The sequence below is a fragment of the Hippopotamus amphibius genome, chromosome 5 (assembly GCF_030028045.1).
Source record: "Hippopotamus amphibius kiboko isolate mHipAmp2 chromosome 5, mHipAmp2.hap2, whole genome shotgun sequence".
Classification (NCBI taxonomy): domain Eukaryota; kingdom Metazoa; phylum Chordata; class Mammalia; order Artiodactyla; family Hippopotamidae; genus Hippopotamus; species Hippopotamus amphibius.
Genome location: NC_080190.1, coordinates 85419417 through 85434481, shown reverse-complemented (window position 1 = coordinate 85434481; position 15065 = coordinate 85419417). Strand labels below are relative to the sequence as shown.

Below are 15065 nucleotides of genomic sequence, written 5' to 3'. Positions count from 1 at the left end.
GAAAATATATCTGTAGGAAATGAGGTGCACCAGAGATGGGTGTATGAGCGGTACAAAACCTCAGGGCAGGGGACCTGGGGGCAGGGTGACTTTGAGAACATCACCTCCTGGGAAATCACAGCACATGGGGACAAGGGTCCACTGAACTGATATCAAAGGATATGGTCAGCTCTGCCAAGGTCAGGGTTAGATACAGAGGAGTAAATTTAAGCGACTTGGCCAAAGTCACACAACTAACAAACTGCAGAATTTGGGAGCTGCCAAACTCTAAAGCCTGTGTTCCTTCCACTCTGCCTCCAGCAGTTGGCACAGAACTAGTAGGTACTGGTTAAATATTAGTTCTCACCTGTTCTCAAGAGCTAGGAAAAACCTGCTAAATAATAAAAGTTTAATAAGAGCTTAACTACTGATATGGTCAAATAAATAAAAAACAGTCGAGATAAGCACTATAGGTTGCCAATAAACACACAGTTAGATCATCTCTAACAATTCAGATTAGACTGAAGAAAAGAAAAAAAGGACTAAGAGGTCCCAGCACACAATAACTGATTTAATGAAATGATCAATTATTGTTTTTTGATGATTTTATGGTGATTATAGGGCATATAGAGGAACTGTATCTGATGATAAATCTTTCAAAAGCTGGGTTAAGTTGCTGAATAAGCAACATTTTGTTTTTTCACCTTTCCCCACATACACAGGCATACTCACACCTAACAACCTAGTCTGCTCCAAGCAAATCTCCTGCGTTCAGCAGCAACAGCCTCAAATGTCACACATTGCTATCATGCAATACATTCAAACATGTTACTGAAAACATAAATGGGTCAATACAGTTGAAACGTCAGGCATTTATACTACTCTTTGGAGCAGGCAGCACAGACAAAATCCTCCGAAGAGAAAAAGTTTGCTTTTGATACATTGAAGTGGGAGCAGAAGGGGCTTGAATGAGAGAAGCATCTCTACGGTGAAGGGTAAAAAATTTTCACGTCTATTACTTAATAACTGAATGCTTTTTGAAAGGTAGCATAGTAAACTACTTTTTTGAGTACGAAAAAAAACTGTTAAGAAAATAGTTCTAAGTGCCACCATACTAAAAATAAAAAAATAAAAAAATAAAAAAAAGAGCCACATTTTCAGAGTCAGTGTTTCCCAAAGAAACAACACCCTGATCCAGTGCTCCTTTAAATAAATCGTGGTTGCAACCTTCCCTAAACTCACCTAAGAGGTACAGAATATGAGCTGTGAACTACACAAACACTGGGCAATTACTTTTCAGGAAAATAAAATGCTTTCTCATATTTACCCTTATTTTTAGTGATGCTGACATCTGCAAATACAATCAGACTTATATTCTAGTATGTACTGACCGATTCACTCCCGATTTCCTGAGTATGAAACATTCAGTTTTTTTAGAAAACTAAACTACTGAAAACCCCACAGGTCTTTTTTCCTGTTTTATGTTTCCAGGACATGGGACTCCACGAATTGCACAGTGTGCTCAAGGAAGGCAAATAAATTTTAATATTAGCTTAAATTCAATGCAGTGGAAAATTTGGTATAAAAAGATAACCATTACACAATTTCCTTAAAAGCCCACTACAAATTTCTCTTGATATTAAGATTTACCGTTAATCGTCTCTACTAATAGAAGTCATAAAAATAGGGGGACTGTATAGAAAATTTGGGTCAATGAGAGGTAACGATGAAGAATTCCTTAGTCCTGGCATTTTTTTTCCCTTGACCTTAAGCTGCTCCATGATTCTTTTTTTTTAATTGAAGTATAGTTGATGTACAATATCATATATGTGTATAATACAGTGATTCACAATTTTTAAAGGTATAGCTGTTGTAAGATATTGGCTACATTCATAGTTGTTATAAGATATTGGCTACCTTTCCCATGCTATACAATATATCCTTGTAGCTTATTTATTTTACACATAGTAGTTTGTACCTCTTAATCCTCTACCCTTCTATTGGCCTTCTCCCCTTGCCCCTCCTCACTGGTAACCACTAGCTTGTTCTCTATATTGTGAGTCTGTTTCTTTTTTTGCTACATTCTCTCATTTGTTGTGTTTTTTAGATTCCACATATAAGTCGTATTATACAATATTTATCTTTCTGTCTGACTTATTTCACTTAGCATAATGCCCTCCAAGTCCATCCACGTTGCTGCAGATGGCAAAATTTCCTTCCTTTTTTTGGCTCAGTAATATTCCATTGTATATCTACACCACATCTTTATCCACTCATCTGTTGGTGGACACTTAAGTTGCTTCCACATCTTGACTATTGTAAATAAGGCTGCTATGAACACTGAAGTCCTTGTATCTTTTTGAATTAGTGTTTTTGTTTCTTTCAGATGTATACCCAGGAGTGGAATTACTGGGTCATAACTGTTGCACTGTCCTTACACTCATTAATGGCACTCAACTGAACTTGAAATGGCATGCTATTCATAGATACCATCATGCAAAGGACTCGTAAGTTCCACAGCTCTTCCTCCACATGTCCATGCGACTCATAGTTTATAGTCTATATTTTTTACATTTAAGAGTTTAGGGTAGCTTGCAACCATGGTTTAAGGAAGCAACAGCTCAGCATTCTGTTTCTTGATAAACTACTAAGTGGAAAGCTGGATCCACAGACATTTAAAAAAATACCCAGGCAGTTTATAACAAATTTCTGTTGCATTACCCTGTAGCATCAAGTGGCTGAACACAAAGTAGATGCCCTGTAAGTACCTGATGAATTGAGTCTAGGAACAAAGACTCCTGAGCCCCGGACACAGGAGCTCAGGCAAAGAGCTACTCAGCAGCACCACTGTCAAAGGTACACAGCTCTCCCCTAAACATGCAATTCCTATCCTCCGCTTGATTTCAAACACTCTCCACTTATACAATTCTAGCTCATGCAAGTATCTTACATAAATGATTTTTATATGGTTATAATGAATATGATAGTAATTGACTTTTTAAAAAATGAACAGTTAGCAGATATATTCCTAACACATTTTATCAAAGCTACTCAAAGAAGAAATTCAGGATTTATGACTTTAGTGAAGCCCTTTAAGGGCAAGGTCTGATAATATACTGTGTTCCTAGTACCTCACAGATGCTACCACTGAGAGGACAAACACTGACGACCATTCAAATAGCTCCAAGGTATTTGGCCTTAGACACATCCAGCAATCCCTGAGCCAGGTCATGTACACTCTGGTGTCCAGGAAAATACCCTCAGGCAGAAAGACACCAAAGGTGTATGCAGCAGTCACTACAGCTGACCTCAATAACTTAGTCTGCCACATTCTAAACTCTTTCAGCTGTGGCTTAAACATCCCCTCACCAAGTCCTGAAGTATATATGAGGTCCTCTACTTTATTTGATCTCACAGATCCTTGTACTTTTTCCTTCATATCACTTTTCACAAATGCAAGCATAGAATTGTTCATTTGTGGGATATAATGTCTATGCCCTCCAGTACCTTACTACTCAAATGACAGCAACATTGGCATTAAAATGACGTAGTTAGAAACACAGACTCAGCACTACTCCGACACAGTGACTTAGAATTTGCATACTAACAAGGTCCTCAGGTGATTTGCATGCATGTTAAAAGTTTGAGAAGCACTACTCCAGTAGACTGTATTTTCTTGGGGGCAATGGTTATGTCTCTTCTTCAGCATTTATCCCAGGTCCCTAGTAATGTAGCTGGTCTATAGTAAGCAACAAGAAATAACACGTGTGTGTAGGCACACATATGAAGTGCCAGTGATTTAGCAAAAATCCTGTATATTAATAACTGAACGCATGGGATATTCTAGCTTTTTGTCATGAATCAGATCATTCAAACAGGACCTAAAGTATCCACACACAGTGCATTCCAAACCACAGAGTTAAAGACACTTACCACTAGAGGGCAGTCAAGATCTAACTATGTATTAAAATTATGTTATGCATCCTAAACTATGAAGGAAAGCAGGCTTAGTCTCTCGAAAATTTGACACATATGTAGACTCCTTGAGGTATATGATAATTTTAAAAGATCACTGACATTAACTATTCATCCTTTTAACTCCCTGGCACAATTTCTAAGTAAGCAATTCAAATCTTGATAAAATCTTGTAAAGAATAAGAATAAATGACTTTTTCAAATGCTTTAAAGTATTATTTAGGATAATTCTCCAAAGATAGCATAACTCAAACACTGAGTTCGTATTTATTCTGGAATACATAAGTCAGCACTCTGCTGACTAATAGAAAATAAATTAGAACTCTGACTAGTTACATAAGGTTAGATTCAATTTTATCAAAATTTTTATGCCCTTAACTTTTTTAATGCCAGCAAGAGCAGTATAGCCAATTACAAATTAATGCTTTAAATCTTATCTTAGTGATCACCAGACTTATTTTGCTTTATTCCATAAAATCTCTCACATCTACCTTTTAATTTCCATTTTTCACCATCCTTGCTCTGAAGATCACAATTTTCCCAGGACCTCCCAACTGGTCTCTTTACCCAAGCACTCTCCCCCTCCAATCTGTTCCTTCCCACTGTTGTCATAGTTACATTGCTGTTGTAAACTCTGATCACAAATCAATCTTTTGTTTTAAAACTTCCTGGCATTGGAACTCCTTGTACAAATTTACCATATTTCTAAGCTGGGTTTTCAAGATATTCTATATTTTAGCCTAATCTTTCTATCTCCATCTATTACTGTTCCGTCACCACCTATACCCGATAACTCAACCTAACAAGACAATCAATTTCCCCCCAACTCTTTCTGTATTTACTTACATCAGATATACTTTCCCTCTGGCACGCATACCCTTTCTCCCATCAATCTCTTCCTGTTGATATTTTGATCTCTTCAACAGCTAGTTCAGATGCTATTTTCTCCCTTTACTGATTCCTTCAACTGTAAAATGAATCTTTCTTATGTATTTTCCATATAGATCAATTTAATCCCTACTATGAGGGAGGCAGACTGTTGGATTCCAGGACACACTGGTAAACAAAAAACAGGATCTCAGGGATTTCCCTGGTGGTCCAGTGGTTAGGGCTCAGCGCTTTCATTGCCATGGCCCTGGGTTCAATCCTTGGTCCGGGAACTAAGATCCCACAAGCCACGTGGCACAGCCAAAAAAAGAAAAAACAAAAAAAACCAAAAAACAGAATCTCAGCCTCCATTGTGGAATATTCTACATGAGCCTCACTATTCACATAATGTCATAAACATTGAACCTTGTCAATCAACTATCAATGGTTCTACCTCTAAATTCTTAAAATGCAGAAACCATGCCATCCTCTCTTCACCATTTTTTCCTCCTAGTTTTCTTGTTTCCTTATTTACACACATTCACTCTTCAAACTCAACTTCCTCTGCAGCTTCCTTGCCTTATCCATAGAGCTTTCAGTACCTTCCTGCTCTATTATCCTTCTCCTCACTTGCTCTGCTAACTCCAATCTTTGTCTAATTTCACTGTCTTCATTCTCTCCACCTATACTTGCTCCGCTGAGCTTGCTGGAAAACATGTGCACACAACAGACTGGCACTATTACCAACTCAAAGTCTCCAGCCTCAACTGGACCATTATTTCTTCTCTGCCATCTTTTTATCTCTTTGAAACCTACTCTCTGTCCCATCCCACAAACCTCTCTCTCTAATCTTTACTGCTGAGTGACATCAGAAGGAATAGCAGAGTATGGACCTCCAAAAATGACTCTTCTTCATAAAAGCAATGAGAACAATGGAAAAGATTGGATTGATTTGATTTGATTCATTTGATCTGATTTAGAGGTTGCTTAATGCAAAGAATCTTTTCCCCAGGGCATTTGCTGAAAATAATCAGAGGCAATTGTTTAACACTGCAGCTGCCTGAGGTGCCAACAGCAGCTGAGGCAAACAACAAGCTGTCCAAAATACCTGAAAAGAAAAGCTGGGGAATGAGATGTCCATAATAGGCTGTGAAAACTTTCAACAAAATCCTAGTGATCTAGTAAGCCATGCCCATGCCCAGGGCTGTGGGTGTGTTCAGAAAAGACCTGAGAAGGCCCTAAGTTCTCATGTCTGAAAGACCTTGAAGCTCAGCAAAAGCCATAAGTGAAGGCAGTTGTGCATTCAAGGCACACAAACACACACACAAAGCTCCTCCCTCGACAAAGACTGGGAGATTTATAGGTCCCATTTCTGGAAGTCTCTGTCTAATCATCAGCTGACCACTAAGCTGGTGAAACAGAGATTTCAGCAGCCATACGAAACAAACAAACACTAGAGATCTAGTTAAGAAAATTCATTAACATAATAAGTAACAACAATTACAACAAGCACAATAACAAACCCTGGAGGAAGGGAGAATCCAGAGTTGCTCTATTATATTATTTAAAATGTCCAGTTTTCAACAAAAATAGTGAGAGATGCAAAGAGACAAGAAAGTATGTCTTCTATACAGGGGAAAAAAGTCAATAGAAATTGTCACTGAGGAAGCCCAGATATTGGACTTATTAGACAAAAATGTTAAATGAGCTATTTCAAATGTATTCAAAGAATTAAAAGAAGACACGTCTAAAGAACTAAAGGAAAGTATGAGAAAGATGTCTTACCAAACAGAGATTATCAATAAAGAGACTGAAATTATTAAAAAATAGAAATTCTGGAATTAAAAAGTACAATAACTGAAATTAAAAATTCTCTAGAGGGGCTCAACAACAGGTTTGAGCTGGCAGAATAAAGAATCAAAGAATCTGAAGACAGATACATTGAGATAATCAAGTATTTAAAACAGAAAGAAAAAAAATGAAGAAAAATAAACAGAGCCTTAGTGACCTGTGGGATACAGCAAGCCTGACCAGGTACAAATAATGGAATTCTCAGAAGGGAAGGACAGAAAGAGAGAAAAGGGCATTATTTAAAGAAATAATGACCAGACATTTTCCAAATTTGATGAAAAACATTAATTTACAGATCCAAGAAGCTCAACAAAATCCAAGTAGTATAAACTCTAAGAAATACACAGTGACACATCCTAGTCAAACAATTGAAAGACAAACAGAATCTTGGAAGTATCATGAAAGAAGGAGCACATCATATACAAGGATCCTCCATAAGAGTAACAGCCAATGCCTCATAAAGAAAACATGGAGACCAGGGGCTTCCCTGGTGGTGCAGTGGTTAAGAATCCACCTGCCAATGCAGGGGGCACGGGTTCAAGCCCTGGCCAGGGAAGATCCCACAAGCCATGGAGCAACTACGCCTGAGAGCCACAATTACTGAGCCCACATGCCGCAACTATTGAAGCCCACACACCTAGAGCCTGTGCTCCGCAACAAGAGAAGCCACCACAGTAAGAAGCCTGAGGACTGCAATTAAGAGTAGCCCCCTCTCCCTGTACTATAGAAAGCCCATGCACAGCAATGAAGACCCAAGACTGCCAGGAGGGAAGGAAGGGAGGGAGGGAGGGAGGGAGGGAGGGAGGGAGGGAGGGAGGGAGGGAGGAAGGAAGGAAGGAAGGAAGGAAGGAAGGAAGGAAGGAAGGAAGGAAGGAAGGAAGGAAGGAAGGAAGGAAGGAAAAAACCATGGAGACCAGAAGGCACTGGGATGGCACATACAGAGTGATGAAGGAAAAAAGCCATCCTAGAATTCTACACTCAGTAAATCTTCATTGTTCTCTCTCCAAGGCCATCTCTCACTCTTCCCTCTTAGCAAATAACCTCATTTTATATTTCAACAGAAAATAGTAATTCTGCACAGTAAGAATTCCCCTAGTTTCCTCTTGATTTTCCATAACATAGTTTTCTGCATTCTTTCAAACCCTTACTGCTTTCTCACCATGGGGTGCATGTGTTCTCCCTCTTATATAAGGCCAAACCCTTTATCTATGTTGTGAATTTCACTCCCCCACCCCTAGCTATTCTCAGATCATACTTCATCAAGTTCCTCCCCTTTATTTTCAACGTCTCCTTTCCTCTGGTTCTTTTTCTTGGCATTTAAAAATGCCCGAATTTCTATTTTAAAAAAATGAAAAATTTAACCCTCTTTTTCTCTCTAGCAATAGTCTCAGCTTCATACATACATACACACACACACACACACACACACACAAATTAAGTCTCGGTTTCTGTGTCTAGTTGTCTCAAATGCAACTCAAACTCAACATATTTAAAAATCAAACTCAGAATCTCCCCAATTTTCCATCTCTATCTGCTCCAATTCCTGTGTTCCCAGTGAATGTGGAGGTACTTGACATCTTTGAACCCAGAAACCATCCCAGACACCACCTTTGTCCTTCTACTGATTCAGTTTCTAAATGTCAAACAATTTTTTCCTAGTCTCTCTATTCCCAGTATTGGCTAAGATCAGGCCTTCAATGCTCCTCACCTACACTTCTTTTATAGCCACCAAATTGCTGTCCTCAACTCTAATTTTGTTCACATTCAGCCCATTCTCTAAAGAGCCACTGGAGTAATTCTTTTAAACAGAAGAAACTTCTGTTTCAATCTTTGCTTTCTCTCCTTCATTTCCTCCTGCTTCTCCAACTCCACTCTACATTCAGACATGCACAGCTGGCTGAAATTCCCATGTGCAATCCTCCCTTGTACCTCCGAGCCTTTACACTTTGCACTGTTCTCACTGTCTGGAACACATGAACCTGGCTGATTCCTACTCATTCCTCTAAACTTTACCCTAGCTTTGATGGTTTTAAAACATGTCTCCAAATATTTTGTCACACTTTCTTTCAAAAAGTGTGGGCCTAAATGTGCGTGCATTTAGTGACTCACTTCCAACAAACAGAATATGGTAGAAGTCATTGCAACAGGCACTGAGGCTTCCTCCTCGCACTGTCTCTTAGATTACTCACTCCAGCTGCCGTGTGAAGGCACTGAAGCGTCTGTAAGAGGAGGTCTACATGACAAGGAACTTAGGCCTCTTGACAGTATCCAGAGAGAAACTGGGTCCTTTAACCAACAATTATGCAAGTGAGCTGTCTTAGAAGCAAATCCTCCAGCCCCACTGAAGTCTTCAGATGACTGTAGCCTTGGCCAACTTGACAGCAACCTCAAGAGAGGCCATGATCCAGAACCACCTCACTAATCCACTCACAAATCCTTAACTGCAGAAACTTTCAGATTAACAAATGTTTGTTGGTTTAAGCCATTAAATTTTAGGGGGGAAATTTGTTACACAGCAGTAGATAACTAATAACACCTCCTTTATAAAGATTTCTCTGACACCACCAAGCTGAATTAAACCCTCTCTGCTGTGACACTTGGGCATTAATGCTTACACTGTATAAAAGCATTGACAATTTAGTCTACATTCCCTGCCTATCCTGAAAGCTACCTGTGGACAAAACTGTTTTATTCACTGTTGAATTCCCAGAACTAAGCACAGATATTCAATAACTATGTATTAAAATCAAATGGAAATGAGGATGACATGAAGCCCAAAGATGGATTTAGTAAATATAAGGTTCTTTTCTTCCTTTTTGAAATTCATATGTTGCAAGAAAATAGGTAACCATAAGGTAGTAATACATTGCCTCATAGAAGTGTTAAGAAGATGAAATTATATTATGGTTGTAGATAGTATAAAACACTGTATGTCCTCAAAATAACATCTTATCCAGCATCTTCCTGAATATATTTCTTACTAGAAGTAAACACATCAGATGTATCTGACACAGTTTATGTCCATAATTGTTACTGTGTTTAAATATAATCATCATTATTTTTCTCTGGCATATACTGCATATTTCTTTGTACAGGGTAAAATGTCTTCTCCTCCTTGAATACTGACCATAATTAACTATTTCCTTAACGACTCAAGGCTATTATTAGAGCCACCATTAATCATTCCTCTGAGCTATAGTGGGCTTGTTTCTTTCCTGTTTTCTCTTTAATTTGCTGGCTGTCATCTATAACCTTACAACTGAGTCAGCCTGACTTTGGCAGCACACTCTCTACATAATTTTGAATGAGCATCAGAAAAGCAATGGTGTAGGAAATACCTATAAATGTAGAGTAAATAACTTCCAAAATGTTTAAAATGAAGCAGAGTTGTGGAAGGAAAGCAAGAATAGATAATGATATATTTATTAAGACTCTAGACACCCAAAATATAAATATTCATGTGGGAAGGAATGAAAATAAAACTGGGAGATTTCAAATGGTTGATATGTCAGACTTTAAAACCATGGGTGATTTTCCCTGTAACCTTTATTATTATCATCATTATAACATCTTTCCAACAGAAACAATATAGATTGTCATGTCTCTTAACTACTATTCTCTAGGGAGACACAAAGTTAGAAGGAAGCTCAAAAGCTTCTATGACTATTGTACCCTTGTTAGGTATTTATTGTACATATATTAGGTATATACCTAATAGAAGAGTTGACTCAAATATTAAAAATGTATGCAAAACAATGGGAAATGCTATACATCATAAGGTATTATTAATTAATATTTGTATGCTTGATACATCCATTTGTTCATTAAAGAGTACATTTAAATAGGTAATTAATAAAAGGGCTTGTGGGTTTGTGAAACTAGGAGCTCTTAACAGTATGACTAGTGTTTGAAGTTCTCCATAGGATGCCACAGTCACTAAGGAGATATAAGACATAGCCACTCATAATTATGATAGTTTAATCACAATAACCCACAATTGGTGATGTAGGAAGATAAATAAATGTCTGCAAGTTAAGCCAAAAAAATTAAGATCAATTAACTCTTTAAAAAATTTATAAAGTTAATAAACCCCTAAGAAGACTGACCAAGATAAAAAGAGAGAAAATATAAACTACCAATATCAACAATGAAAACCATCAATATCTATAGTGTCACTATGGATCCTACAGACATTAAAGGGATAAGGAGACGTTAACTCTATGCCAATAAATATGGCAAATTAAATGGAATAATTTATTGAAAAAAATATAACTTACCAAAACTGACATAAGAAGAAATAGGAAAGTCTAAATATCTTTCAAAGCCATTAAAGAAATTGAGGGACTTCCCTGGTGGCACAGTGGTTAAGAATCTGCCTGCCAATGCAGGGGTCATGGGTTCAATCACCGGGCCAGGAAGACCCCACATGCTGTGGAGCAACTAAGCTTGTGTGCCACAGCTACTGAGGCTGCATGCTGCAACTCCTGAAGCCCGCGCACATAGAGCCCATGCTCTGCAACAAGAGAAGCCACCATACTGAGAAGCCCACACACCGTAACAAAGAGTAGCCCCATTCACCATAACTAGAGAAAGCCCACATACATCAATGAAGACCCAAAAACGCAGCCAAAAAAAAAAGAAAGAAAGAAACTGAATTTATAATCAAACCCCTTTCCTAAAGGATAAAACTCCTGGCCCAGTTGGTTTTAATGATAAATTCTACAAAATATTTAAGGAAGAAATATACAAGAAAAGAAAATTACCTACCAGTAGTCCTCATGAACACAGAGGCAAAAATCCTTAACAAAACAGTGAATAGAAACCAACTATATGTAAAAAGGGTAATATATCATGACCAAGTAGAGTTATCCTAGAATGTAAACTTATTTTTGCATTCAAAATTCAATGTTATTCACAATATTAGCAGAATCAAGAAGAAAAATATATAACCTTCTCAAAAAATGTCAATAAAAGCATGTGACAAAACTCAACACCCCATTCCTGATAAAAGCTCCCAACAAATTAGGAATAGAGGGAATTTCTTCAATGTGACAAAGGGCATCTATAAAAAACCTACAGTTAACATCATACTTAGTGATGAAACATTAGAACTCTTTCCCTTAGGGTTAGAAATTAGGCAGGGAAACTTCTCTCAGCCACTTCTATTCAGCATTGTTTACTGGTTCAATAAGTCAAGAAACAAAAAAGGTGTGAAAAGTGAAACTGTTCTTTCTGTTTTTGCTTTTTTTGTTGTTGTTGTTAGACCTCATGGTTATGTAGATAGAAAGTCCTAAAGAATTTACAAAAATACAAAAGACCCCCAAAACAAAGCAGTAAGAACTGGTAGATACATTCAGCCTGAGCACAAGGATATATGATCACCATGTAAATACCAACTAGGTTGGTCATATTCACAATGCAAAATCATTTCAAAGAATCTCAAACATCTAAAAAATAATGGGGAAGACCTCTACTCTGAAAACTGCAAAACCATTTTGAGATAAACTAAAGAAGACCAAAATAAATAGAGAAGTGTACCATATTCATGAATTGGTAGACTGGGTATTGTTAAAATGTCAATTTTCCCTAAATCGATCTGTAAATTCAACTGTAATTCTATCAAAATCAAATTGACAAGCTGAATCTAATATATATAGAGAGATGTATACAGAAATGCAAAGGAAAAAGGAGAGTAAAGAAATTCTTTAAAAAGTAAAGAAGTTAAGAAGACTTACCCTAACTGATTCTAAGATTTTTTTAAGATGATAATACAGACATGTGGTATTGGCTTAAGGATAGATGTATAGATCAATGACACAGAGTGGTAAATAGATATTTGACAAAAGTACCAAGGTTATTTAATAAAGAAATGATAATTGTTCCAACAAATGGTGCAGGGAAAGCTGTCTATCCATCTGAACAGAAAAATCCTGACCACAACCTCATACCACAAACAAAAATTAATTCAAATTAGATCACAGACCTAAACACAGGAAGCTAAAATAATAAAACTTTTAGAAGAAAACAAGAGATTATATCTATTTTTACATAGGCAAAGATTTTGCAGGACATAAAACATACAAACTTAAAGGGAAAAAAATCGTAAACAGACTTCACCAAAAATAAGAATGTCTGCTCTATGGATCTCATTAAGAAAAATGAAAAAGCAATCCACAAACTGGGAGGAAATATTTCCAATATCTGACATAGTTCTTATATCCAGAAAAACATACATATGTTTATATACATAAATATATACATTTTCACAGTTTAATAAAAAGAAGACAAAACAACCCAGTTTTTTTAATGGATAAAAGATGTGAACAAACACTTCATCAAAAAAGATATACTAATGGCCAATGAGTATAAGAAAAGATGCCAACATTATTATTCATAAGGAAAATGCAAATTAAAACTACGTTAAAATACCATTTCACATCTACCATAAGGGCTAAAATCAGAAAGATTCACTACCAATTCTTGGCCAGGATGGGGAGCAACTACACCCTCACATATCGGTCATAGAAGCATACTTGCAGAACTCTTTGGAAGTTTCTTGTAAAGTGAAATGTACATCTGTCCTATGACCTAGCAATTTTATTCCTATTTACCCTACAAGAAATGAAAGTAGAAATCTGCACAAAGACTTGTCTACAAATGCTCACAGCAGTCTTATTGATGACAATCAAAAACTGGAAACAACCCAAATCTATATCAATAGGAGAATGGATAAAAATATTGTGGTTTATTAGAAGAACGGAATGCTACTCAGCAAGTAATTTTGTGATACATAGGAAAAGATGGATGACCACAAGAGCAGTAGCTGAGAAACAGAAGTCAGATAAAAACTAAAATACAGTGATTATATTTATGCATGATGCAAGAAGGGGCAAAATTAATCTGTGATGATAGAAGTTAGAAAGCAGTTACTTTTCGGGGGCAGGGGGAACTTTCTGTGAGGAAGAAAATGGTCCACCTGTTCCTTTGGCTGGTGGGTTCCCTCATGTATACAACTGCCAAATTTTACCAAATTGAAGATTTGTGTATTTTATTATATGCAAAGTATACCTCAATTAAAAAACAAACTTTAAAAAGAATAATTAGCATTGATTGAGGGCTTATTCTCTACCAGACAGCTGTAGAACACTTCCCAATCGTTATGTCTTGGCTTGGAAGGCTTTTACTGTTTACTTCCATCTCAGGGACCATGTGGACTGCATACCCCTTAAAACAGGGATCTTTTCTGTATCTTGCAGTAGTATTTACTTCTTAATAAGAGTCTACCCAATATTTGTTGCTATAAAGCTGACCTCAAGATACACAAGAAGTTATATTATGATTATGAATATTATTTTTATCAAGTAGATATCTAATTTTATTTGCAGCAAATATAAGGATTCAGTAATGACTACAAGCTGTCCAGATGCTAACTACATACTGACTCAACTCAAAGGACCGAAATCTGGGGCTGGAATCCTGCCTCTATCATTCAGTAAATGGGAAGACACAGAAGTCCCTGAATCTGTTTCCTTATCTGTAGAATCAGCATAATACACAGACCATCCTCATAGAGTTACTGTGAGGATTAAATAATAATTCTAAAGGTGTTCTAAACACTTGTTACGCATGATAAGCGCTATATAAATATTACCTATTTATTTTATAACACCAATACTATTTAAGGTTTAATTCCTATGCATAGATACTAAACTGCAAATATTAGTTATTAGAGAATATCTGGCATAGATTTTAGAAACTTTCTATCAAAAAATATAGGTGCTTTAAGGAAACACACAGAACTCATGTCATTTTGGGCAATTTTAAAATATGAATATTCACACCAACTCAAACTACAGGAGCAAAGGATTAAGGGGTTGACCATCTTAAGAAATATTCTTAAAAGGTATTATTCAAAGGAAATGTGTTCTTCATAGAAGCTTTAAAAATCCATTTATTCAACACTTATTTATTGAGTGCCTATTCTAGAGTGTTTTCCTTAAAGCAAAATATTGCACTAATTAACTACTATGGCCTATAAGAGTCTAAATAATGAAGGTTTAGAATCACCAGCTGCCGCTATAGGTTTCCTCCCAGAAACAACTAAAACTAGCTCTTCTGAAGGACAGCTGGTGGGGTGGGGGGGTAGTGAGGGGCAGTAGCAGAATCAGAGTTAGCTGCTCCCTCAGACTCTTCGGGAAGGTAAACCCCTTTCTTCCCGCTGCAGAATCACTGCGGTCCTGGGACTCTCTGCTGAGAGGTGATCTAAATCCTCCAAGTGTCCTTCAGGACAAAAATGCTCTAAACTCCTGGCCTAAATCATATACTTAGACTGAAGGACTCTATCTTGCACTCGCCCTTTTATTCATGCATTTGGCTTCAAAGAACTTACTATG

General features: G+C 37.0%; 1 protein-coding gene across 1 annotated transcript in view; it reads right to left on the bottom strand.

Moving 5' to 3' along the window:
• RYR2 (ryanodine receptor 2) overlaps positions 1–15065 on the bottom strand; it is a 549009-nt gene that overhangs the window by 254940 nt on the left and 279004 nt on the right. The gene's annotated exons all lie outside the window — the stretch shown is intronic.